This window comes from Caretta caretta, chromosome 3 (genome assembly GCF_965140235.1).
Source record: "Caretta caretta isolate rCarCar2 chromosome 3, rCarCar1.hap1, whole genome shotgun sequence".
NCBI classification, from domain to species: Eukaryota; Metazoa; Chordata; order Testudines; family Cheloniidae; genus Caretta; species Caretta caretta.
In genome coordinates this window covers 142029600-142056196 of record NC_134208.1, presented here as the reverse complement: position 1 = coordinate 142056196, position 26597 = coordinate 142029600, and the positions used below count along the sequence as shown (strand labels likewise).

Genomic DNA, 26597 nt, shown 5'->3' with positions numbered 1-26597 from the left:
CACTTCACCTCTGTACACCTCATCTAGCATAGGGGGAGTGTTGAGAGATGGATCATTAATCTTTTGAACTATTTGACTTTTATACAGAATTTGTTACATAAACCAAATCAGTCATTAAATACAAATGGCCACTATTTTAATATTTTGAGTAACTGTGAACATCATTGATTCACAGGGAAATTCTGATTAACGTTTTCCCTGATGGCACATAGAGGATCTCAGAGTGCATTTGAGTGTGTGGGTGTGGCCACAGGATGATCACCCCAGAGAAGGGGAACTCTGTGGTGGAATCGATCTGGCACATTGACTCCTATACCATCCCATGCTTCTATTGCCACCACAGGGGGCATATACAGAGGAAAGAGTCATGGGCACACCTGCCCTACTTCCACCAATTCATAGTTATCATTTTTGGCCCCCTGGGGCTGTTGCAGTTGGAGCAAGTTACAGCAGAACGGAAAGCTGCTCTATCTTCTGTCTGTGAACTGGACCAGCAGGAAGTAGGCTCAGGATCATGGGAGTTCAAAGGTGAGCTGATGCAGTTCAGCTGGACCCCAGGACCTGGCCAACTGACTTCTTAAAAGTCTACACACACACCAAAAACCCACCACCAACAAGTTTTAAAGGCCCATGCACACTCCCCCTGTATTGTAGTCCTGATGAAATAGGACTACTTGATTACTAAAAACACTAGGAACTAATCAATGGCAACATACAGGCGGCAGTCTTTGGAGTGAAGAGGTCAAAATGATATTTACAAGGCTAACATATTCCACTCACTGTATCCCCATGACCCAACAGACATGTTACTTTTACATTAGGTCTATCTATTAACTGCCAGTTTACCACTGCATTCATTTTGTGCCCCTGTAGCTCCACTGAAGCGAATCAGGCCTAGATGGTTTAGAAACAGTTTCACTTTCATCATAATAAAGCAGAAGAGTAAAATAAAAAAAATTTAAAAAGCGGGCTGCAGAGAAGCAGTGAGGAATTAGGAAGAGAAAAAAGATGCAACACCTAAATCCTCTTGCTTACCCAGTTTTCACATAGGCCTGACTCCATTGGCTTCAACAGAGTTATTCCTGGTTCACACCACCTTGAGATCAAAGTTTGTGAAGGCTGGAGAATTGTAAGCAAAATGAAGTTTTACTGCCCTGTAAAGTGGCCAGGGCACAATTTTGACTAGTGCAGAGATTTCCCACGACCCACTCAGGGAGTAGCTGGCACTACTGAACCTGCCTCACTTTGTGGTTAATAGGCGGTTATTTTTTTAAGTAAAACCCCCGCAGTTAGAATGCAGCAGCTCCATTAAAAAACATAAAAAACTTAATCATCATGGGGCTTTGGCAACAGAAGTTGATGCCCACGATATTTATCCATCCATATTGTGAGGCTAAACTGAGTCATTGACAATTTTCTATTAGCCGTCCCAGAATCACAGATTTGAGTCCTACCGAACACTAAGAAAGAAGGGGCAGGGACGGAAGGTTTCAATGACTGTAGAATAATAAGTGATGCTGAAGTTCTCAGTAATGGACAGAGCCCAGAGAGAATGTAAATTCACCCCGTTGCAATGCAGACCTCTTTGCTGGGTTTGTTTCATTAGACAGGTGCTCCTCTTTGCTACTATACACAACACAGAGGGGAGCAAAAGGAGCAGGATATTGGATGCATAGAGCCTCACACTCTCAAACTCAGCAGCATACTTCCTTGCTCTCCCCAAAAGCCATTCCATACAAGGGGCTGTTTGAGGTAGAAGGCATGTCAGCTCAGAGAATGGCCACTCTGCACCACATGTTCCTGTCATCTGGCAGGGTTTTTGCAGCCTTCAATCCTCACTTGTTTTTTCTAACTCTCTCCAAGAGGGCACACCCCCAGGAAAGGAAGCCTCTGGCAGCCCCCTGACCCCACAGTGAGCTATACTGATGGGGGGAGGGGGAAAAGAGAATGATAAAGATGGAGCATCAGGCTTTTCAAAAGGATGCCTCAGAGTTGGGATCCCACTTCCTCCGGTTTTGGAGGACACTACTAGGTCTGCTCTCACCTGAAGGGACAAAGGTGACAGTAACTCTGCAAGGTGAATTTCTCTGCATATTTCAAGCACTTTTCCCCTCAAAAAGGCAGCATTTAACCCATGCTTTGTAACTATCAATGGTCACTTATTACAGCAATACTCCTTTCAGTATTCCATGAAGCACTCCAGCCAGACCACTACATTTTCCAGTACAGTACCTGTCTACATTTTCTTCTACTGCCTCAATAATTGGGCAAATCCAAGCACAAAACTCCTGCCCTTTCTACCTATTTATATCTCACAGATTTAAATCTATGTGCAGGAAAATGCTTGTAAAAAGATTTAATTGAGGTAATCAGACACCACGATATATAAAGGGCTTGGGTTCTGAGTGAGTTTTGGTGTGATACAATCAGAACGGTGTGATCAAACCAATGTAAATACCAGGACTACATCTAGCCACAGGGTGAGAACTTTTAGCATTATCATGAGGTCAACTGAACAATTCAGGCCTTATCTAAACCAAACCAAGTCAGTATTTGGCCACTGGAATACTCACATTGGTTCATTAGGCATAGGCACTTTCACCGGAATGAGGGGGAACAAAGGTGAAATGAGGATTGACATGCTGAGTGAGCAAGTCACAGGGCATGACAGGTGGCCAAAGGACAGCTTTCCCTTACACACTGGCTCCAAGATCATTCAATCCTCTAAGGACCAAACTCTGATCTGTGTCACACTAGTGTAACCCCTTAAGTAACTCTGCTCACGTCACACAATTACCCTGGCATGATGGAGAGCAGAATTTGGCCCATGTAGCAACAAATGCAGAGGTCTCCATTCTGAATTCGGTTACAAAAGATCTCTCTGCAGGCAACAAGGGGAACATAGCCTGCACCATATACCTACCACCTGACTGGCACAACAGTGTGCCAGTTGCATTGTAGTAGGGCCATATTGGTGCACTTGATGCCTTTCTAATCCAATATAATTCATTAACAGGCAGGGAGGGGGGTTTTTTGGAGTTTGGTTTTGTTTTTACTCCTTTCCTCTGCTCCGGTCTCCCAAACCCCATCATCCCTTTGGGAAAAATCATTTTAAAAAATACAAAATATCTTGTCAAATCATTATTGCCTCTTAGTCATTTGTAGGCAGATTTTGCACCTTTTTTAATGCATTTCCGACAGCCTGTTTAGCAGGGTGCCTTCAATGCTATAAAGATTGAATGGAGCTGCATAGCCCTGCAGAACTTCTTTGCATTGTCACCTCTGATGCGAGTTGAGAAGTTGAAGTTTTCTGTTAGCACCTGGTTTCTGGAGTAAGTCACGCTTTGAGGGTTCCCATGTGTGACATTAGTTCCAAACCTGAACGGTCTGTTTAAGATTTCAAACCCTGGCTTACATGTCAGATTTTATCTTTTCATTATTAGTACATGGGCTAGCTTGCCAGTGCCCATAATGTAACATTAATAAGATTCCCAAGGCCCTTTATACATTTAAACTGGAATTTAATGTTTCTCCGCAATGTAAGAAAACATTAGGTCTGGGCTGAATGCCAGTGTAATTAATTATAAACATACAGAAAAGCAATCAGCACAATAGTAGTTGTTCAAGTTCTATCCTAAAGTCTTTTTAGCTAAAACCAGAAGGCTTTGTTTACAGAATTGCTGAGCACACAGCCCCATTGAGTTGTGTAACATTCACAGCAACTCTGGAAAAAAAAATCAAACAAAACCCATCAACTTGGAAATATTTTAGTCACCTTGAGAACTGGTAAACCTCTACACAGAAAACTGCCATGCATACTAAATCAATAATCATCTTAACAGAGAATGAATCTGACTTTATTTTCTTTCTGTTTTATCAGCTACTGCAGATCCCACGCTGCCAGGCAAACCAGCAAGTTGCCATCTTAGGGTTAGAGTTAATTGCTACATCATAGAGCCAGAGGCAATCCTATCCAGATGAGTCATTAGTTAGAAAAAATATTAAAACGGGGGGGGGGGGGGGGGACAACGACAACGACATCAGGGTAGAGAAGTTAAACAGCATGAAAGATTTAGAGGAAAGAGTTTTAAAGTTTGTGCGTGCATGCTAACAGGAAAAGAAGCTGCAATATGTATAGCAAGCACGGGCTGTAGCGAATTAAAGGCACCTATGTTCTGGGTGATCTAACAAACCTCAAACTGCCTGACAGGATCCATCAACACGCTATGATAAAGGGGAGTACAGGCTACCTTACTGCCTCAGCCAGATGAGAGGAATTCCTTACAAATGGCTGCACACACACAGGGCATTTATATTTACACCCCAATTTCACTGGATTCACTGTGGTTGCATGAGGGCAAGTGAGGACAGTTTGGCTCAGGATATGCACAATTTAGACTTAAGTCAATTAATGTTATACCTGTTGTAAATCTAGGAACCATTTATTCTGTGTTGCCTGTGGATTTTCCACCTAAATTCCCATGGTGGTTGCCAGCTGATTCTGGGAAACAGACATAAGAGTATTATAACATTAGAGTATGCACGTTACACCAGAAGGTTCAAATTAAGAGATCTTAATAAGCTGCTCCATAGGCACAGAGGCTGCACATCCAGCAGCGCTCATAGGGAGATCAGTGGCTCAGGACAGGCCTGCCTCAGGATAAATTCCAGAGCACATTGCCCAGTCTGACAATCCTCATTCACACAACTGAAGTCAAAAGTAAGGTTGTAAGGGTTGTAAGACTGGACCCCTGACCAAGCTAAGCAAGCCAAGCCAAGCTAAGCAAGAACACACCTGCTGCCCAGTCATTTAATTGCAATGGTGTTAGTTTTAAAGAAAAAATTTCTTGTTTGCCCTTCTTTTCTCAACCCGCATTAGGTTGCTGATAGGCAGCACATAGAGGGAAGGATGTGGGGAGGAAAGTGAAATAATGTCAACAAATAAAATAGGTTAAAGCTGCAGCATTCACCCAGTCATCCATTCATAAATATCTATTCACCACTGATGACAGATATCTTAAAAAACTGTTCTAACGGGTCAGTTGTGGCACAAATAGGTAGGAAACTGTGACAGTGTGTGGTTTAACCAATTGGGTAAATGCTAGAATTTGGTACCCCAAGGATGAAGTTCACCATGGAGGCCAATGGTGGAGCTTTCTCAGGAGAGGACCCACACATCTGGGATTCACACCCTGTTTTTTAACCTACCACTTTTTAATACAGCTGCAAAACCCACCTCTTTGCCCAGGCTTTCCTAACTGACTAAATCCTGGTTTCCAAGACAACCGGTAAAGCTTCAGGATGCAGAGAAGCATGGTGTTTGGTTTCTCTTACTTATATCTTCAGCATCTCAATTTAAACTTTGTAAGAATTCCAGATAATACTTTGATGGGAACTAAATAAATGCTTGGGATAGTGATGATTTTTAAAGTTTTGGTTTGGTGAACCTGGATGCTATGTAACCAGAAATAAACTTCTGACCCCATGAAAATGGAGAGATGAACCAAGAGAGGGGCAGAGGCTGCACCCTCAGTGCAGGGAAGAGGCCATCAAACACCAAAATGCTAGTTGGGGATGGGGGAATGGGAGGTATATTCAGACAACAGATATTTTTGCAACCCAAGCCTTACAGATAATGCCCTTAACCATACAAATCTGAAGACTGGAAACCCAGGGAAGGAACATAGTCAACCAGATCTTGTTTAAACTATGGAAAAGAATTATTCAACAATTACCAAAACATAAAACCCCTTGAAATAATGTATCTATAAAGCTGATCAAACAACAGGGAAAAAATGCATTCACAAACACTGTACTTGTCAACTGGGAGGGGGAATTAATAAAACTATCCACCAAAGTTGTGAACCTAATTGGAAAGGACAAAGCCCTTTCCCTTGCCCCCCCCCCCCCCCCTCAGCTCCTGCCCCTTCCTGCTCTCTTTGACACAGTTCAATAATATGTATATGTTGTAAAGCCGTGCATCATCCATTTGTTCTTTGGATAGACATTGAGAGGCAGGCTGAATACAAAATTAAATTAACAAGAACAGAATGCCTAATACCATGTCATTCACAGCAGCGAAAACAGAGGACAATTAAATTATTCATGTATATGAGCTGTCCAGGTTTGCCCTGACCATTTCCAGGAGGCTTAGAGGGAGGCGGAGAGGGAAGGGGAACAAAACACCTTATCTTTAAAACCTAAAGAACCAAATCTCACTAACTGCCAGACCAGTTTAATTTATCAGTTCACTTCTGGTAAAGATTATACAGTGCCAGTCATGCAGAACCAAAACCAGAGAGTCTTCCCTTTTCTTCTTAAAAGATTTGTCTCTCTCTCATATTGAGAAACTAGTAGCCAGGTATTCTAATACCATACTCCACTCCCTTAAGAGCGCAGATGCAAACTGCAGCTCCCCACTTCCCTTTGTAAGGAGCAGGTGGTCACTAGAGCAGGTACAGTCAGCCATTGCAAGAAGAGACTGAGGCGGCGAGAGGCAGAGAAAGGATGGGCTAGTGGATAGAGGGCACTAGCCTGGGACTCAGGAGACATGCGTTCAAGTGACTGCTCCATTGCAGACTTGTGGGCAAGTGATCCTTTCAGTCCCCCATCTGCAAAAGGGAATAATGGTACTTCCCTCGTGTGCGGATAAATACATTTAAGATTATTAAGTGCTCAGATACTATGGTGACAGGGGCCATATAAATATAACAGATGGTTTGTGCTACCACAAGAATGGAGTTCTAGAATTTTTTGAGCATTTGAGTGTTACCATCTATCCTGACCCAGGGTATTCTAGCACAGTTAGTTGGTAACGTATCTTCTCAGAAGCAATTAAAGAAAAGCAACCAACAGCCAGATCCTCCACATGCTGCTCATCCCTCAATGACTTTCAGCTGCAGCTCTTTTCCAGATCCTTCTCCCCAGATCTGTGTTGGACTCTTCCTACTAGAGTCTGCTCTCACGCTAGTTTTATGCCAGTGTAACGCTGCTGACATCACTTGTTTGACTCCTGATTTACAATGGTGTAAGCGAAAGGAGAATAGTGCTGTAAGCTTCTCTCAGAATGAGGTAATCTTTACACATATTTGCAAATGGCCCCACTTTCCTTAGCAGAGGTTAATCATGGATCTTCCAGACAATGAAAATGAAGAGTCCTCTTTCTTCCTTTCCCCAAACTCCACTCACTGCCTGTGCCAGAAGTGCTCTGGGAGCATGCTTGTAACTTAACTGTTCATTCTCCTGACTACAGACAATGAAGCTGAGGCTATTAAATTAATTTCATTTGGTGCAAACAGGATTCTAGAAGTCAAAGGCTAGTACTTTACCCAGAAAGCCATTTAGCTCTTAGAAATGAGACTAGCATTCTGATCAGAAATAGCCTAGTGCTGCTGCTGCCACTGCCATTATACATCACTGCAGAAAGCAATTCAAAGAGAGAAATTATATATATGCAAAGCAAAAATCAAATAAAACCTGCACCGAACCAATGAATCCTAACCCCTCATTTCTTATGTAAGTGAGTAAATAGCGCCTCCGAGATTTCAGTCACACAGAGGAATAGGGTATGCTGGGAAATCGTCTCAGTCTGACAATTTGCTGCAGATGCTTGTTTAGAGGACAATTTATCAGTCTCATCTATACGTGTTACTATACGCTACTTCCTCAACAGCAATACTTCTACACAAGCTTCCCACATAACACACACTGGTCACTGATATTTCAGCCACAAAATAACCCTTATCTGGGCTTTCCCAGTATGTGCTTATTGAAAAGATTCCTGTTAGCCTGTGTGTGCTTTTGGACTGCGGGAGGGAAGAGTTTTATTTCCTTTGCTGATAATGCAAATAGCAAAATAGGAGTCAGCAGTTCTCTCTTCTCTTGTACTTATGTACAGCTCATTGCTTATAAAGAGCCATCACAAGCATTCACTTTGGTAAAAACTGACTCCTAGAAGATACAGACATTTGGATGCTTCATCTTTGGTTAAACTGAAGTGGAATATTAAACAGACAAGACAGAAACAGAGAGAGCTACAAGGAAGAACTGAGGCATCCACCATCCATGATTTAAACTAGAGCAGTGGCAGAATGCGCTAATCTGTTAAACTACAGCGAGCTAAGGCCATTTTACTTATGAATGAGTGCATCCACACAGGGATTTACTGTGTTTTAATTTGTGCGCATAACTTCGCAGCTTGAGTTGATTCCTTTTAGCTTTCCTGAATGATGACCCTGAGCCAGAATCTGGTGATAAGGCACTTGCTTGGGAGTAAGGAGACCTAAGCGCAAATGCCAGCTCAGCCTTGACCTGATGTGTGACCCTGTACAAGTCATTTCATCTTGGTTTCCTCTTCCAAGTTGCCTTTCCTGTCTATTCAGATTGTAAACTCTTGTCTTTGGCAAAGGGACGCTCTCTCAATTATATGTTTGTACATAGCCTGGCTTAGTGGGGCTCTGCTCTCAATAGGGGTCTCTAGATTCCTCTACAAATAATTACTGATAATAAATTAATCTGGAGAGACAATCCTGTCCCGCATGGATCCTAATACCTGGGCAAGAAGTAGTTAGATTCAATTCACAGATACTAAGGCATGAGTCTTGCCCCACAAGTGCAAGATGGGCAGTGCAACAGCCTCAGGACTATCTGCCACACATCCAAGATGCTGCAGTGGAATGTACAGATTTTAGGGACTGGAAGAAGAGGACGAAGAAATTAACTTGATTCAAGGAGGAAAATCTGCAGTTAACACTCCCAAGTCCATAGAATCAAGTCATGGCCTCAACCTTGGGAAATGAAAATCAGGATTAAAATATTAAATCTAAATTTAAATAAAGCAGATTCCCTCAAAATACCATTTCTGCTGTTAGGACAGTTCACCCTTTTTTAAAAAACAAAATGTGCACAAGTCTCTGTATTGTGATCTAAATGAGAGAGAAGAGGATTTGGGAGTAATTTTTCTAGCTTTTATACAAAATGTATTTCTATAAATCTTTCAAGTCTCCAGAAGAGCTCCTCTAGCAATGAGCAGAGCTTTTTAAATCAGGACAGAGAAGAAGTGGTGAAATACAAGTGAGGATGTCTATAGTTATGGAATGGAAATCCTATACTTATCACTCTTTGCTCCCAGACTCAAGTCCCTTTACAATATTTTGTATGCACCTCTCCCTCAAACGCTACTTCTTTTTGCCTTATTCCTCTACTCTAGAAGACCTACAGCATTAATACTGAATATGTTGCAAAAAAACTGAAAACTGTTATTCAATATTGAATTGTCAAATACTCAAGAGCTAATAAATAATTTTTGCAGCTTCTCTATGGTAAGAATGGGCTACATAATTATAGTAATGTTTTAACAACTGTGTTATGGATGAGACTGTTAAATAGGTTACTATCAAAGATTTATTTAGTAGCTTAGTGTGCTTGCTCAGGGATAGTAGCTGCTTTTATAAAAACACCAACAGTCACAAGAACAAATAATGCTCACACTCAGCCCTAGGAGCACTTTGCATGTTCTTCTCAGACCAGCCACTCCCTCTGGCTGCTTGTCACAGAGCTCTCTTGACAAGGCTCTGGAAAAGCATTGGAAATAGAAAGTGGACAACGTGGCAGAAGAGTTGAGGGGTGAGGGGAGAAAAATCACAGAATACCCTACCCCCCCCCCATCTTAATTTAAACCTAAAGTACTCACATAGAATTATATTGGCCTTTTGAGCAGGAGATTTGCAAAGGCACAAAGGGCAGTCAAGTACTTAACTCTGTCACTGAAACTCAATAGGAGTTGGGTGCCTAATCTTCATTTGTGCCTTTGAAGATCTCCCCCTCAATCTTTTCATTGCATTCACTTTCTCTGAATGAACATAAAAGCAAAAAGTTATATAATTGCAACCCCTTATTAGTTCAGCATTTTGCCAAAATCATATTCACAAGTTTTAAAATATAAAGGAGAAGTAGTGGATGCAGAAAGCTACCTAAATCAGAACTAGTGGTTATCAGAAAACCCCACTTACCCATCAGAGGCCAAGCAACCTCTTTGCAGCAACATCGCATGAGAAAAGTTTACAAAAAACAACTCTTCAAGAATCCTAGAACCCTATTTTTCATATTTGCTATGTAAGAACAAAGGAGGCTGCAAGAATCTCCATTAACCCAACTCCTGAACTTTAGTGCCTTCATTTTTTGAAATGACCCCAATGCCAACTTTTCCCACCCCACCCCAAAAACATCTGTGTGACTTTTAATCATCAGTGGACTTTTAGCAAAGGAAGCAGGAGATGATGATAGGCATATTAAAGTACACCCTTGTATTTCATTTACCACCCTCACTGCAAAAATACTTATAAAACCATCACTAACAGCCTTGCAGGTGGCCAGTAATTCCACGACTTTCAGCCTGCTGAGACAGCTAGCTATCCTCTTCTGCTGAATGCCCTTTTTCATTGCATCTTCCAGTTTATTAGCCACCTTGACCCCAATAAAAGCTATCTATGGTCTAACAATCCCTTAAATTTGAAACTCATACCAGCTGACATGTTCATCATTTGTACATTTTCCCAGCAGGGTTTCCATGCAGTAAGATACATGCCTGTTGTGAAGAATTTCCATTAGAAATATTTACACTAGAGCTATAAGAACAGTAGGGAGAAAAAGAAGGGGAAGGAGTACATGCCATATATTAGAAATGTCCCCATCCAACATCTTTTTTGTTGTTGTTGTTGCTTATATAGGGATATATAGTGCCAATGTTTAGGCAGCCCCAGTACTTTCCACTGAGACACAAACACCAGCCACACAATCTCAGAGTGCTAACTCTTCCTATGGGAATGCTGCCAGAAATTCCAGCAATATTGACCCTGGGAATACTAACATGATTTAGATGACTTGTTAACTTTTAATGATATCCATTAGGAAAGGGGAAAACACACGAGTCAACTTTCAATTTGGTGCATTTGACTGCTGAATAGGATATTAATGTTACTTTCTGCTGGCACTGTTAAATGAGCAGAGAAACTAATAGAGATATGAAGAGTAATGGCTTCTATTCTTACTGTTCGGCGCCTGTTTACAGTTAAGACTGCTCTGGTGCCTTAATGCCTCCTAGGATTTTTGCAGAAGTCTATCAAGTGGATGGAGTAAATGAGTAATTCTTTCAGCATTTGGCACTTAGCAAGTCAGAGGTTCATTTAGCTAAGAGGCACAGAAAAAATGAAAATATCCATTTGAAATAAGTATCATGAAATCATTTCAGCATATGTTGAGACCTACACTGTGGAACTGGTTGGTAGATAGAATTTATACCAATGAGTACTTGTTCTTCCATTAGTATAGCCTGACAGACAAACAAATAAGGGCTAAATTCTGCCCTGACTCAGATCCCATCGAAGTTCATTTGATTCTGATAGGGTTTTACAGTATTTAAGTGAATCCGAACAGAATTTTGCCCATCTACACCTCTCCAACACATAATATACCAGAACCACCGCTGTCCCCATTTCACTCTTCCTTACACTTCCCACAGAACATTAGACCAAATACTTGCCAAAATAAGATGAATGGGAATTTTCAAGCAAAAAGTCACAATAAATCACATAATCTGGAGGATTTTGTTCATACATTTTCCTTCATGAAATACAGTCCTTGTTTACTTTGGACTGGTGATAAAAACCAACATTTCATTCCTCAGCATAGGCAAACAGGCCTAGATTCACAAAGAGACTTAGGTGTCTAGAGAACCTCAGGAGCAATAATGCAATCCACAAAACCTGAGTTAGGCACGTAGGCTCCCTGTACAATGAATGGTAGGAGACAGGCTCCTCAGAACATAATCCGCAAAACGTTAAGCAGAGAGCAGCCTAAACTAAACAGCGGGAGATTCCAACAAGAGGGGTGTGTCCTAAGTCCTGCACCTCTCTCAGAGGCAGGCATCATCTCTGCTAGGAATCCATAAACAGAAACCTCTCTGCTGGAGTCAGGTGGCCTAGGCACCCAAGTAATTTCTTGTGAGATGCAGTTTGGCGCCTGCCTCACTCTGCACAAAACAGCCAGAAGAGGTGATGATAGGGCCACTGCCACCACCACTGGCCCAATTATAATTTTTAGCACCGTGGTTAGAACACTCACCCAGGATGTGGGCAATCCAGGTTCTATTCCCCACTCTGTCAGACAGGGAGAAGGGATTTGAACAGCAGTCTCCTACCTCTCAGGAGTGTGCGCTAACCATTGAGTTATGGGATAGTCCGATGGGGACAGGGCGGGGGGGGGGGTCTTCCTCCTCAATCTCTCCTACTGAAGCGGTTACATTTTGGATAAAGAAAAAGTAATTGTAGCAGGGAGACTGGACCCAAGGTCCCCAAGCATCTAGGTGGGTGCCCTTACCAGAGCTACAGAGCTACTCTCTTACCAGAGCTACCAGGCTACAGAGCTATTCTCACTCTCTTTGTCTGACCCCATGACTTAAAATTATTTACCCACAATGGAAGAACAGAAGGGACTGCAAGCCACACACCTGAATATCCCATAGCTCGGTGGTTAGAGACTTAGAATCTGAATAGGGGTCTCCCACCTCTTTCTCCCCATCAAGCAGAGGGGTGAATTGAATCCAGGTCTCCCACATCCTAGCTGAGTGCTCTAACCACTGGGCTAAATATATACTGGGGGGAGGATGCAGCAGTATCATCATCACCTCCTCTGGCCAGCTTTTAAATGGAACCAAATCCAGTAGGCAGCCTTTGAGCACACCTACCAGATCAGACCCCATGGGTGAGGTAGGTGCTCCTCTGCCGGTCTTCCCCCAGTTCATTGATCGCACCAGGGTTTAGGTATGAGGTAGCTGTGCAGATACTAGAGTGAGGCAGCAGTGCATGTACCCAGAAGGAGAAACTAGGTTAAGTAGGGAACTTTTACTGCAAGAATGTAGGTGTTGAATAGTTCAGACATCTACAGTGGATAGGCAGCAGCCAGGCTGGGATTTTGTGGTTCACAGTAGAACATAAAACTGGAATTTAGGTGTCTAAGTATCTTTGTGGAGCTGTGCCATAGGCTATGAATAACCTTGAAAAGAGCTGGACAACCCCCCTACCCCAAGCAATTGCAGACATTTGTTAATACAAGCACGAATTTGCTATGATGGAAGTCATAGCCCCTTTTATTTGCTTTATTCAAACATTCATGCAGGTGGAATTTTGTCCCCATGAACATTCATGGAGTAAGAAAGTGTTCGGAATACCCATGTGCAAATATATCCATGCATGAATACTCATGATTAGGGCCCTACCAAATTCACGGTCCATTTTGGTCAATTTCACAGTCATATGATTTTTTAAATTGTAAATTTCATTATTTCATCTATTTAAATCTGAAATTTCATAATGTTGTAATTGTAGGGGTCCTGACTGAAAAAGGAGTTTGGGCGGGAAGAAGAGTAACAAGGTTATTGTAGGGGGGGGCTGCGGTACTGCTACCCTTACTTCTCTGCTGCTGCTGGCGGCGGCACTGCCTTCAGAACTGGGTAGCCGGAGAGTGGCAGCTGCTGGCCAGGAGCCCAGCTCTGAAGGCACAGCCGCTGCCAGCAGCAACGCAGACGTGAGGATGGCATGCTATGGTATAGCCACTCTTACTTCTGTGCTGCTGCCTGCAGAGCTGGGCCCTCACTCAGCAGCCGCCACTCTCCGGCCGCCCAGCTCTGAAGGCAGCAGCGCAAAAGTAAGGGTGGCATGGTATTACCACCCTTACTTCTGCACTGCTGCTCCCGGGCCCTGCCTTCAGAGCTGGGCATCCAGCCAGCAGCTGCTGCTTTCCGGCTGCCCAGCTCTGAAGGCAGCGCAGAAGTAAGGGCGGCAATACCATGCCCCCCCTAAAATAAACTTGAGAGCCCCTGCAACTCCCTTTTGGGTCAGGACCTCCAGTTTGAGAAACGTTGGTCTTCCCCATGAAATTTGTATAGCGTCGGGTAAAAGTACACAAAAGACCAGATTTCATGGGGAGGAGACCAGATTTCACTGTCCATGACACGTTTTATCATGGCCGTGAATTTGGTAGGGGCCTACTCATGATTTAGGTGACCAATCTCACACTACAAAGGGTGAAATATAAATAGCAAATACTAACTTATGAGGATATGATGAATAATTCACGAGCAATCCACAAGCTGAAATATGTTTGTATAAACCATCGTGTACTTTTGAATATGTAAAAGCAAATTCCATTTGAAGATAATTTGTAAACCAATAAATAAATTAGTTGAATAAATTGTTAACTGCCAAGCAAGCTGTAGTGATGAGAACAAAAAACGAACAATCTTACATTTATATAGCACCCTTCATGGACTCCTGTGCACCTCAAACCCTAGTATTTGTGATCTATGTGATCACAGTCTGCTACTGCTAGTGTGACACTTCCCGCAGCCATGCTTTCATGCCTGCAGTTAATAGTTGAATTAACAGAGTTTGGTGGAATCTTTTTGAAGGACAGACCCCTTGGAGTTACAGAACTTGAACAATCATTTAGCCAAATAGACACAGCACAGGCTTTATTTACTGTTAGCCAATTCCTTCTGACTTCAGTGGAAGAAAGATGAATGGGATTCAGCTCGATGTTTAGTTATAAAGAAAGCCAACCACCTCAAACAGGCAATACAAAAGTCTTACCCAAAACAACGTACAGTAGTCATTTAAGTGATTCCAGAGAAGTCAGCCTTGTTCTGTGGAGAGAGAACTTCTGTTTCAATCATGGACCGTGGGCTAAGTCTACAGAGTTTGGACCACCCTCCTAACTCTTCAGCAGAACTCCCATTGATAAACAATGTAAGGTTTGCACAAGAACAAAGAACAGAATTCTACTTTTGTGTCATAGCTAAGTTTTTAGTTAGTAAAATTACTGTTGCATTCTGCATCACTCAGCAGGGGAAAAAAAATGATTCAGGGCCCTTTTAGGATTGAAATCATGGTGTTTTTTCCCCAGGAAATATACTACTATTGTGAGAGTACCCTGTTCTACAGTAAGAGGCAATTTTGGCTCCAGCAGGAGCTCTTTTAATGACCTGAAAATCAAAAAGGAAAACTACGAAAAGTTGAAATAGACAAATTACTAAGGATGGGTACAAAAGAATAGCACAAGCACGAAGGGACAAAAATCAATAAGCTTAAGGCACAAAATGAGTTACACCTATTAGCAAGGGGACATAAAAGGCAATAAGAAGAGGTTCTATAAATACATTAGGAGCAAGAGAAAGACAAAGGAAAGTATGCCCACTAATGAGTGGGGAAGGAGAACTAATAATGGATTACATCAATATGGCTCAGGTGTTTAATGGCTGTATTGCTTCAGTATTCACTAAAAAGATCATTTGTTACCAGATATTTACCACCACCAACATTAACTACAAGAGGAAAGGAATGCAAGCCAAAACAGGGAAAGAACAGCTTAAAGACTATTTAGATAAGTCAGATGTATTCATATCAGCAGGTCCTGATAAAATTAATAGTAGGATACTTAAGGAATGATCTGAAACAATCTTGGAACTGTTACCAATTATTTTTCAGAACTCATGGAGGGGCAAGGTCCAACTGAACTTGAGAATGACAAACATAGTACCTATCTTTAAAAACGGGAATAAAGAGGAGCTGGAAAGTTATAGACCAGTCAGCTAACTATGACACCTGGAAAGATACTGGAACATCTAATTAAACCATCAATTTTAAGCATCTAGAGATAATAGGATAATAAGTAACAGCCAACATGGATTTGTCAAGAACAAATCATAACAAACCAACCTAATTTCCTTCTTTGGCTGGGTTACCGGCCTAATAAATAAGGGGGAAGTAGAAGATGTGATATATTTTGATTTTAATAAGATTTTGATAGTTGTACGTGACATTTTCATAAGCAAACTAGATGGAACTACTATAAGGTGGGTACATGACTGGTTGAAACACAGTACACAAAAAGTAGTTAATGATGATTCGGTCAAACTGGGTGGATGTATCTAGAGGGTTCCCCACAGAGGTCTCCCCTTGGTCTTGTACTGTACAACATTTTCATTAATTACTTGAATAATTTGCAATGACACCAAGTTGGGAGGGGCTACTAGCACTTTGGAAGACAGGAATAAAATTCAAAACAACCTTGACAAACTGGAGAAATTGGTCTGACAACAAGATGAAATTCAACAGAGACAGCTGCAAAGTATTACACCTAGGAAGGGGGAAAAAGTCAAATGTGAAACAGCTAGCTAGGCTAAAGAGGAATTGGCGGTTATAGTGGATCACGAATGGTATACGAGTCAACAATGTGATGCAGTTGCAAAAGGGCTAATAGCATTCCAGAATGTAGTAACAGGAATGTCATATGTAAGTGGCAAATGCTGTTCTTCTTAGCACTGATGAGGCCTTAGCTGGAGTACTGTGCCTAATTCTGGGTGCCACTTTTAGGAAAGATGTGACCAAATTGAAAAGAATCCTGAACAGAGGTACTTATATGATAAAAGGTTTAGGAAACCTGAACTATAAGGAAAGATTAAAAAACTAGACATGTTTAGTCTTGAGAAAAGATGACAGAGGGAGGAACCTGATAATGGTCTTCAAATGTTTAAGGGCAGTTATAAAGAGGATGGCGATCAAGTGTTCTTCATGTCCACTGAGGGTAGGAACAGTAGTAATTGGTTTAGTCTGCAGTAAGGGAGATTTAAGTTAGAAATTAGGAAATCCTTATAAGGATAGTTCAGCACTGGAATAGGCTTCCAAGGGAGGTTTTTAAGAACAGATTAGGCAAACACCTGTCTACATATACTTGGTCCTACCTCAGCACAGGAGGCTAGTCTAGATGACCCCTTGAGGTCCCTTCCAGCCCTATATTTCTATGATTGTCACAGACAATTAAGATGGAAATATTAATCAGGGGAAGATATTAGAACTGCAAACAGCTGTTCATTTGAACCACAGTTTTGAACTAATCAACAAACACATTTTAACAACGCACTATAAAGTGATACAATTTCAAAAGACCAAACTAAACAAAAGTTAAATGTACCACTGCTGCAGTGGTAAATGGTTTTTTTAACATAATACTTTTCACATTTTGTAATCGTTATAAAACATGAACTGAATTATGACTCCAGGACAAAAGGGGGAGGGCGGGGGAAATCAGAAAACCAAACTGAGTCTTGGATTTACTGTCCAATAACTTTATATTATTGATAGCAGTGTTTGCCTCAAAATTCTACTGGGTCAAGTAGTTAAATAAAAATAGAACCAAGATTCTAAATTAGTTACACCTTAGATACATTTAACTATCCCTTTTGTCAAGGGATACAATAGGTGAAATCTGGCTTTTTTCAAATTTCCAGTTGCATTTACATACATGTTCAAGTCAAGCATGTTAGTCTAAACGTTTTAGCCATTCAATAGCTGAGGGAATGGCACTGTGCAAGTCCATGAGGGAGCAGAACAGCCCCATGCATATGATCTTCCTCTCCTAAGTGGGCACAGCAGAAAGGGGAGAGTCACAAAGTCCCCACTTTTAGGCATTTGCACACATCTGACCACTTTACTTCTAAGCAATTTAGCTTTGCCTACAGATGGTATGGAAGGGCAAAACCAGGAGGCTGGACTGCTGGATATGCTTCGGCTATGTTTGAAGCTGGTTGGTTCTTTGTTTTTGAAGTCAATGGTAAAGCTCCTATTTACTTCAGTGGCGTGAGAATTCATCCCTGTCACAAGTCCATTGATTTCAATGGCATTAACAAGGTATACATTTGGACCAGAATTTTTTCAGAGGACCTGGATCAGCGTTCATGTCGCACTCCCCATCAGTACCTGGCCCAGGGAACCTAATGATCCAACTCGCAGACCAAATTTGAGGATGAATTCTGGTCACATGCCACCTGAGGCATGTTGCACATGTAGAAAAAATACTTCTTAGCATACTACTTCAGTGATATAATAAGTTCCTAGCAATATTTGGCATATTAGACCAAGAAGCCCACACTAAGAATTTTCAAAATTCAGTATTATTTGTTTAAGGATCTGTTAGCAGCCTCTACATTAGATTTTTTGCATTGTTGATATGATGGCGTCCTACTGGGAGAAGCCCCGTCAGACAGTTAGCTATTCACCAATGGGATACGTCCTTATGGCTCATCTGATGCCCCCTCCTTCGGTTGCTCACCCTGTGGCAGGATGGCGTCTCTCACTCTCTCTCTGGACTTGACTGCTCACTCTTCCTAACTCAAGGAGCTCCCTCTTCGTGGCTTGGCCCTCTGGTCAGGTCACTGTAATTTTCCCCTTTTGGGGTGTCAAAGTCCCTCTGGACAAACTGCCTCAGGCAGTTTTCAGCTCCACTGCCCAGACTGTGCCACTTCTCCAGTGGCCGGTAGGGGAAGCTATACCCTCCCACTGCTCCAGGTCCCAGTCCAGGGATGATATGTCTAGCAAACAGTCTCAGACTCTGTTGCTGTTTCCCTGGGCTCTTTCCTACTTTTCCTTATCTTCTGGCCCACCCCTGGAGCTTCCTCTGCTCCCTGTGGCTACTTTGCTCCCTCCCCCTCAGTTCTTGCCACAGTCTATAGTCCCATGAATGATCCCAGGGCTTACTCCCTCCTAGGACTCCTCTTTGTTTCTTGCCAATTCCCCACCTCAAGAATGTGACTGCAGAGTTCTTCCTACCGCACCCTCTTACCACCAACTTCCTCTCCTTATGCTTAGTCCAGCTCCTCCCCCAGCTGGGCTTCATCAGCCATTAGACCTTATCAGCCCTGATTCTTCCCTAGGGCCTTGTGTGGATAGAAGCTGCCTCACAGCCCCACAAAAGAGATAGATTGAAAGCATATATAATACTAAAGAGATAGATCTGAAGGAAAAATATTGAGAATAAATGAATGCCAGTTTTATCTGGAATAAATTGTTCTCTACAGCATCTGCAGACGGACAATTGCTGTGGAGTTGTCTGGTTACAGGTCTTTCTTTCACATGTCAGTTAAATGAAAAATCCCAACAGCAATCAGCAATATTAGCCAAATTATGCTCAGTTATGTTTTTGTAACACCACTTAAAATCAATGATGTTTCATGGGAGAAATTGTGATCAAAGTTTGGCACATATGATCTTGGACGATTTGGTCCCGTAAACTACTGAATAGAGACATAACTATTAGTGTATTCGTCTGTGACTCAATCTAGCTCCAATATTATACATGCTATGTAAAAGAAAACTGCATGTTTCTTTCAGATGAGCACTCTAAAATTTCAAAAGAAAAATAAGCACCTCTGTGCATGGAAAAAATTAGAAATGCGACAATTAATTTAGCATCATCTTATAGAACTTCACACTTCCTGGAAAAGCAAAATGGCACCTTTTTGGTGTATTGGATTGTTGCTTTCCTAAATCGGGGCCATGTTGTAGTGTAAAGGCCTTAAGCATTTGCTTAACTTTACATAGTAAGCTGCTTTCCTGAATAGAGATTCTTTTCTGAATAGAGACCTAAACAAATATAGACTGGAAACTGCCTATCCAAAACACGAAGTGTACCTGCAGTTCGTGATAGCATCTAACATATATGTTACTGAAGTGTGAGGAATGCCATGGACATGCTTTTTATGCCATGGCATGACACCTACATTGTGACATATTATAAACTAGCAGTGTGACATACCAGTCAAAATCATGTGTGACATGCCTCACAGTTCGGACATATGTACCATGTGCCACAAAAAGCAGCAACCCCTTTTACATAACAATGCAAAGCATGACAGTCAGGTATAGTGCAGAGATGGGCTGTCCAATTAAGTGCTTGGAAGCATCTCAATTTCTGATCTTAAAGGGCTCACTCATGATGTGGCTAAAGCTGTGCAAGCCTCTTTCAGCCCTAAATTCACAAATACTGTGATCTTTCTAATAATCCACTGACATAAGCAAGCATCCCATTACATACTGATGGCCCATATTTGTAGTATGTGCTATTTTCACGAGTACTATCAAGGGAATTCATTGTGGAACAGTCTTCCCAAAATAATACACTGGGACTCTGTTCTTGTATCACACACAAAAAATTGCTACAAATGATTATACAGTATTCCCTTTTAGGAAGATAATCCAATGCATTTAGTTAAGAAAATTCCTTGGGAGCCCAGTGTGTTCTCTGGGGCCTGTAAAAGACACCTTGAATTGACCACAATACTCAAAATTCACCCTACATAAGGGGCTAGCTATACACTAAGCATTGACATGTTTCTGAATAATGGTTCTGCAAACCCATTTCACAGCTTGTGGAAGGGCAGAGTTTGGTCAACATTCTACTCCTTTCCTCACTCACAGAAATTGACTGAATTTTTCATTTTATGCAATTTTTTCCCTCCAAAGGTCAGGCCATGGCCCTCTGGAAGTATTTTCTGTTCAGAAAGGGAAACAATCTCCAATCAATTGAATATAGAGATGGGCCTGGTCCAAATTTCGATTTCAGTCAATAACAGTAAGCCTCTTTTCAGAGTAGCAGCCGTGTTAGTCTGTATTCACAAAAAGAACAGGAGTACTTTTGGCACCCTAGAGACTAACAAATTTATTTGAGCATAAGCTTTCGTGAGCTACTGCTCACTTCATTGGATGCATTCAGTGGAAAATACAGTGGGGAGATTTATATACATAGAGAACATGAAACAATGGGTGTTACCATACACATTGTAACGAGAGTGAAGCCTCTGTGATCCCATAGAGGTGACTGCAAAGCTACGAACCTTGACAACTTCACAAGAAGGGATCTTCTTAAAATACAGTATTTTCACCTTTCCCCAAAGCAAAGTTGCCATATGAAAGTTTGGGCAAAATAATCATATCAACATTATCTCACATGCAGGAGTCTCAGAGTGAACTGTAGCCCAGGTGACCTCTGGCTGCTTTCAATGGCAAGTTGGCATGCATTTTTCATTGGTGAAGATATATTCCTAGGTCTGCTTTCTCCAGTATACATATCTAATCTGAACCATTCTAAGCAGCTGTAATTCCAGGGCACAGGAGGAAGAATGTGGGGACATCCCTATTTGCCAGGAGATATGCAATTGCAAAATGTGTTGCAGGTGACTTATACTAAATGTTTGGTATTATGACCTGTGATGCAATACAAAAGAATGGTTGCTGTTGTCTAAACTTTAATGGAGTTAATGCCCCCAAATGCTGACAAATTACTGCCCCAGGCCATTTAAAAATCACATTTCTAATGCAATAATCCTATCTGCATTACAGTGAGTTGGGATGAAATGATTAGGTGCCTGATATTTTTGCACAGTGAATTAAGTCACTGTACTGGCTGGCCGTGCTTGTTCACAAATTAAAGGTCTAGACAGAAATGAAATTCCATTATTCTGCCACTTACTAAGCTTCGAGGAAGGGTTCATTACTGTCTTGTCTCTACTGGGAAGGTTTCTAAAGTAGCTACAAGCTATCGGGAACCTATTTTTCCATTATATCAACTGCACAGCTTTTTTCATTATTAGTCAAGCCTTTGACTACTGAACTCTTCTGAAATGGGAAAAGGCTAAATCAACAATACATGAGCACAAGTGAGCAAAAGTTTCAGAAAAATGCAAGATGTAATTTTTTTCGCCCATAATCCACAGGACTTTTCACCGTCCTGGGCCTAAACCAGATCTATTTATCCATCACCCCGGAACTGTGGGTTATTCAGCTAAATGGACCAGGATACAAACCACTTAACAATGGTGTTTTACAAAACTAACCTCTGTTTTGGCCACCTAATGTTTAGTTAATATGTTTCAGGTAGATAAGTGTAAGCACAGAAATTATTTCCAAATAGGATACATTTAAATTACCTCTTACAGTAAAAAGAAAAGGAGTACTTGTAGCACCTTAGAGACTAACCAATTTATTTGAGCATGAGCTTTCGTGAGCTACAGCTCACTTCATCAGATGTATACCGTGGAGACTGCAGCAGACTTTATATACACACAGAGATCATGAAACAATACCTCCTCCCACCCCACTGTCCTGCTGGTAATAGCTTATCTAAAGTGATCATCAGGTGGGCCATTTCCAGCACAAATCCAGGTTTTCTCACCCTCCACCCCCCCACACAAATTCACTCTCCTGCTGGTGATAGCCCATCCAAAGTGACAACTCTTTACATAATCAAGTCGGGCTATTTCCTGCATAAATCCAGGTTTTCTCACATCCCCCCCACCCCCATACACACACAAACTCACTCTCCTGCTGGTAATAGCTCATCTAAACTGACCACTCTCCAAGTTTAAATCCAAGTTAAACCAGAACATCTGGGGGGGGGGGGGTAGGAAAAAACAAGAGGAAACAGGCTACCTTGCATAATGACTTAGCCACTCCCAGTCTCTATTTAAGCCTAAATTAATAGTATCCAATTTGCAAATGAATTCCAATTCAGCAGTTTCTCGCTGGAGTCTGGATTTGAAGTTTGTTTGTTTTAAGATAGCGACCTTCATGTCTGTGATTGCGTGACCAGAGAGATTGAAGTGTTCTCCGACTGGTTTATGAATGTTATAATTCTTGACATCTGATTTGTGTCCATTTATTCTTTTACGTAGAGACTGTCCAGTTTTTTTTTTCCTCTTGTTTTTTCCTACCCCCCCCTCCCCCAGATGTTCTGGTTTAACTTGGAGAGTGGTCAGTTTAGATGAGCTATTACCAGCAGGAGAGTGAGTTTGTGTGTGTATGGGGGTGGGGGGGATGTGAGAAAACCTGGATTTATGCAGGAAATAGCCCGACTTGATTATGTAAAGAGTTGTCACTTTGGATGGGCTAGCACCAGCAGGAGAGTGAATTTGTGGGGGGGGGGTGGAGGGTGAGAAAACCTGGATTTGTGCTGGAAATGGCCCACCTGATGATCACTTTAGATAAGCTATTACCAGCAGGACAGTGGGGTGGGAGGAGGTATTGTTTCATGATCTCTGTGTGTATATAAAGTCTGCTGCAGTCTCCACGGTATACATCTGATGAAGTGAGCTGTAGCTCACGAAAGCTCATGCTCAAATAAATTGGTTAGTCTCTAAGGTGCTACAAGTACTCCTTTTCTTTTTGCGAATACAGACTAACACGGCTGTTACTCTGAAACCACTTACAGTAAAGCTCCCATTTTGGATTTTGTTGAACCCCAGAACAAGATAGCACTGGAAAGCCTGAGACTATACTCTTGATCTGAATATTCATGTTATTTATACACACACACACACAGAGCAGAACCTTTAGTTAACCCCTAGTTATTTTGTAATACATAATGTCTGTGTTCAGCATCATTGAAGTCAATGGGAATTTTGCCATTACATGCAGCCAGGATTTCATCTCAAGTCTATAGTAAATATAAAGATATCACATCATACATGTTTATAGATACAGTTGAGTCTGATGCCCTTCTGAAGACATATTCCAAATGGGCCAGGTTCAGAAAAAGCTTAATGAACTCTTTTGAAGGAGAAACGGATTAAGGAATAAAAACCTACCAATAGTCTTATTCATTTCTGAGACAGTCCCTATTGCTTTTCAAATGGCATACTTCATTAAAACTGCCTCTAAAATATACTGAATTCCTTTTAATATACAGCACAGTGTATAATTAATTACAACCTTCTAAGATCAATTGTGTAAATCATATTCAACACATATGTGTTTCAGGGTACAGTTACAGTAACTCATCTCATTCTCATAGTACTTAACCCATTGAATGCAGATAGCTAGTTTGTGTACATAGTTTATATCTGTATCACCAGGGGAAAAGGGATTTGAGCTTTATGATGTCTGTTCCAGATGCCAAGAGTGCAGCATTTAAATGGTTAAACTAAGGCAGAACTTCTGAAATTAGAACTAATCTTTCTGCCAAACAACAAAAACCCTAAATTTCCATCCTGTTGACATATTTAGAATGAATGTTTCTAGTTAAAGTTAAAGCTCCACACCTCAGTGCTAACAATGAGCTAGTCAGAGGCAGCCTTGTTCCACATTAAGTATTGCTTTTTCTGTACCAATGTAATGCTTCACTGCATAGCTTCATACTCAGTCTGCTTACACAGCAATTAAGTGTGGTATTAGGCTAGATAGATATATTCAAACATTTTAAATTGTATGATTACTCAGTATGAAAGAATTCATATAGGTACAGGTTCAGATAAATCATTGCAGATTCTATTAATCTATATTGTGTATATTCCAAAATAAAGCTGCTAATGGATTATTATATTCACTACTACAATATCAACTACCCAAAGTTATATGCATTTTAAATACAATATAAATGAAAAATATGTTTTACTGACTATAGATATAATGCTTATGAAAGTTCCAGGCTATTTTCAGTAGCAGCAGCAAAACAAAAAACACTTCTAAGTCAGCTAGATCCATACAAGATGACTGATGCTTTTTAGATCCCCAATTTCATGATCCTCCCAATGTTTCATAGTTACAAATGGATGTTACTAATTAATCATATTACGGTGGACACTATGGATCCTGCAAGGTGCTCCTGAGAGATACTGAGAATCACCCTTTTGACCTGCTCCTGCTCCCATTGAATCAAATTGTCAATCGCTCATTGAAATCAATGGGAGCAGAATTGATTCAATGGGAGCTGAGGGTGTTCAGCAACCTTCAGAACTCTAGGAACAAATACACTAGATCCATTTATGGGCCTGATCCTGAAAGTCTTACATGAGGAATCTTTACACAAATAACCCTAATAAAGTCAATGGAACTACTCACATTATGTTTATTATGGTAGTGCCTAGAGATTAACCAAGAATGGGGTCCCATTGTCCTAGGCAGCTACAAACAGAGTAGACAGTCTCTGTCGTGATTCTAAATCCTGCTTACATAAACAAGGTAGACAAAAGATAGGAGAAAGAGATACCCATACACACATACAAGCAGAGTGATGATATGTAAATGGTATGTTAATTCCATAATTTGTTTATTTATTTGTGAATGGGGGCATGCTAAATGGAAGGGGAAGAGAGAAGGGACATTAAAGGATTACTCAACTGCATAAGGCTTGCAGGATCAGGCCTCTATAACACCATCATTAGCAGCTGGATTTTTGAGTGGACAATGCACAAAGCTAAGGTAAGTGATTCCAGGGGGATTTAATGCAGTTGGGAATGAAGGTAATGACTGCAGCCTTTGCAGTGTTAATAATAGAGAACCATACAAGAGTGCGGAAGAGTTTTTACCTCATACAATGAGATCTATCATTTAATACCTGACATTTTGTGATGGGCAGAAAACCCTCCAGTTTACGATTTATCCACCCATTACTGTAAAATGTGATTCCCCTTCTTATCTCAAAGCTCACATTGTGGCAATCACACGGGCAGTAATTCCAAAGCTGGCAAGTCATAGCTGTTACATATCATGTAACCTGAAATTTTTAAATAAATTAATTCCAAGCACAGCTTCCTCAGGATTCAGCAACAGTTATGAATATTTAAGTCAATTTAACCCTTTCAACATACTTTTTTTTTCTGCTTGTGAATAATTCAGCTTAAACAAACCAGCTATGGAGAGGAGATTACTACTAGCCCTTTATTCTGTTGTTTGGGATCACACTGACTCCCTTTCAAAACACAAGGCACATAAATAAATAATGGTAAATACAATAACAGTACTAAAGACCCTTCCACAGCAATCAGCTCTTTTCCAAGGTACTTCTTTATCGTAACCACTAATGAAAACTCTTTGAAGTGGAAGAGTAAATATTATCATTTGATAGTACTTGGGCCCAACAGTGCAAACACAATTGCATTGTGTTACATTCTGGGAGCTCTAGACCTATTCACAATACAGCACTTGCAGGGTTGCTATGGAGGAGTCCAGTGCTTACAATTCTGTTGGCACTCAATCAGCACAAGAGCTGCTGATCACTCTTTCAGGGCTGTTCACCTTAATCTTCATCTGCAATACAAGTGGAAAAACTACTGACTACAGAGGATGGCTTTAATAGGGCCACATTTTCCAATGCTGACCACCCACAATCAGAGCCAAAATACATCTCCCCTTTAGGCACTTTTCAAAACTGCTCTGCACACAGCAGCTCCCAATATGACACCTGTGGCCAGATCCCTCATCTCTTTAAGAGAGCTCATCGCCCTTGTGGTTGACGTTGTAGCTGGGGACTCTAGAGACCTGGGTGCAATTGCTTGCTCTGCCACAGACTCCCCCTGTGAGTTTAGGTACTTCACTTTCTCCTCCTCAATTACCCATCTGTAAAATGGGGCTCCCAGGGATGCTATGAGAAAAACTGTATTGATAATTAAAAGGTCCGCAAGATACTACAGTATTAAGGGCCAAGTAAGTACCTAATAGATCTGGGTGCTTGTTTGAAAGTCTGGCCCCTAGAGGGGAGGAGAGAAGGGGTGTGAAGTGGGAGTGGGACCACAGATGCTCAGACACTTGCGCCCTAGCCCATCCTCTGTTACCAAATACAGTAGGTACGTGGGGAATCAGAGTACAGAAATACCAGCAACGGAATGAAAGGGGGAGGCAAAGAAAGGCTTGAGGGACTGACTCAAAATGCCCAGAAGCCTTCCACATGTGCAAGGGCAGAGGAGAGATTCCCACAGGGACAAAGCAAGAGGTGGG

At 41.4% G+C, this 26597-nt stretch overlaps 1 protein-coding gene across 1 annotated transcript in view; it reads right to left on the bottom strand.

Annotated features, from left to right (window-relative positions):
• The window catches only part of KIF26B (kinesin family member 26B), a 426203-nt gene that overhangs the window by 398134 nt on the left and 1472 nt on the right, over positions 1-26597 (bottom strand). The gene's annotated exons all lie outside the window — the stretch shown is intronic.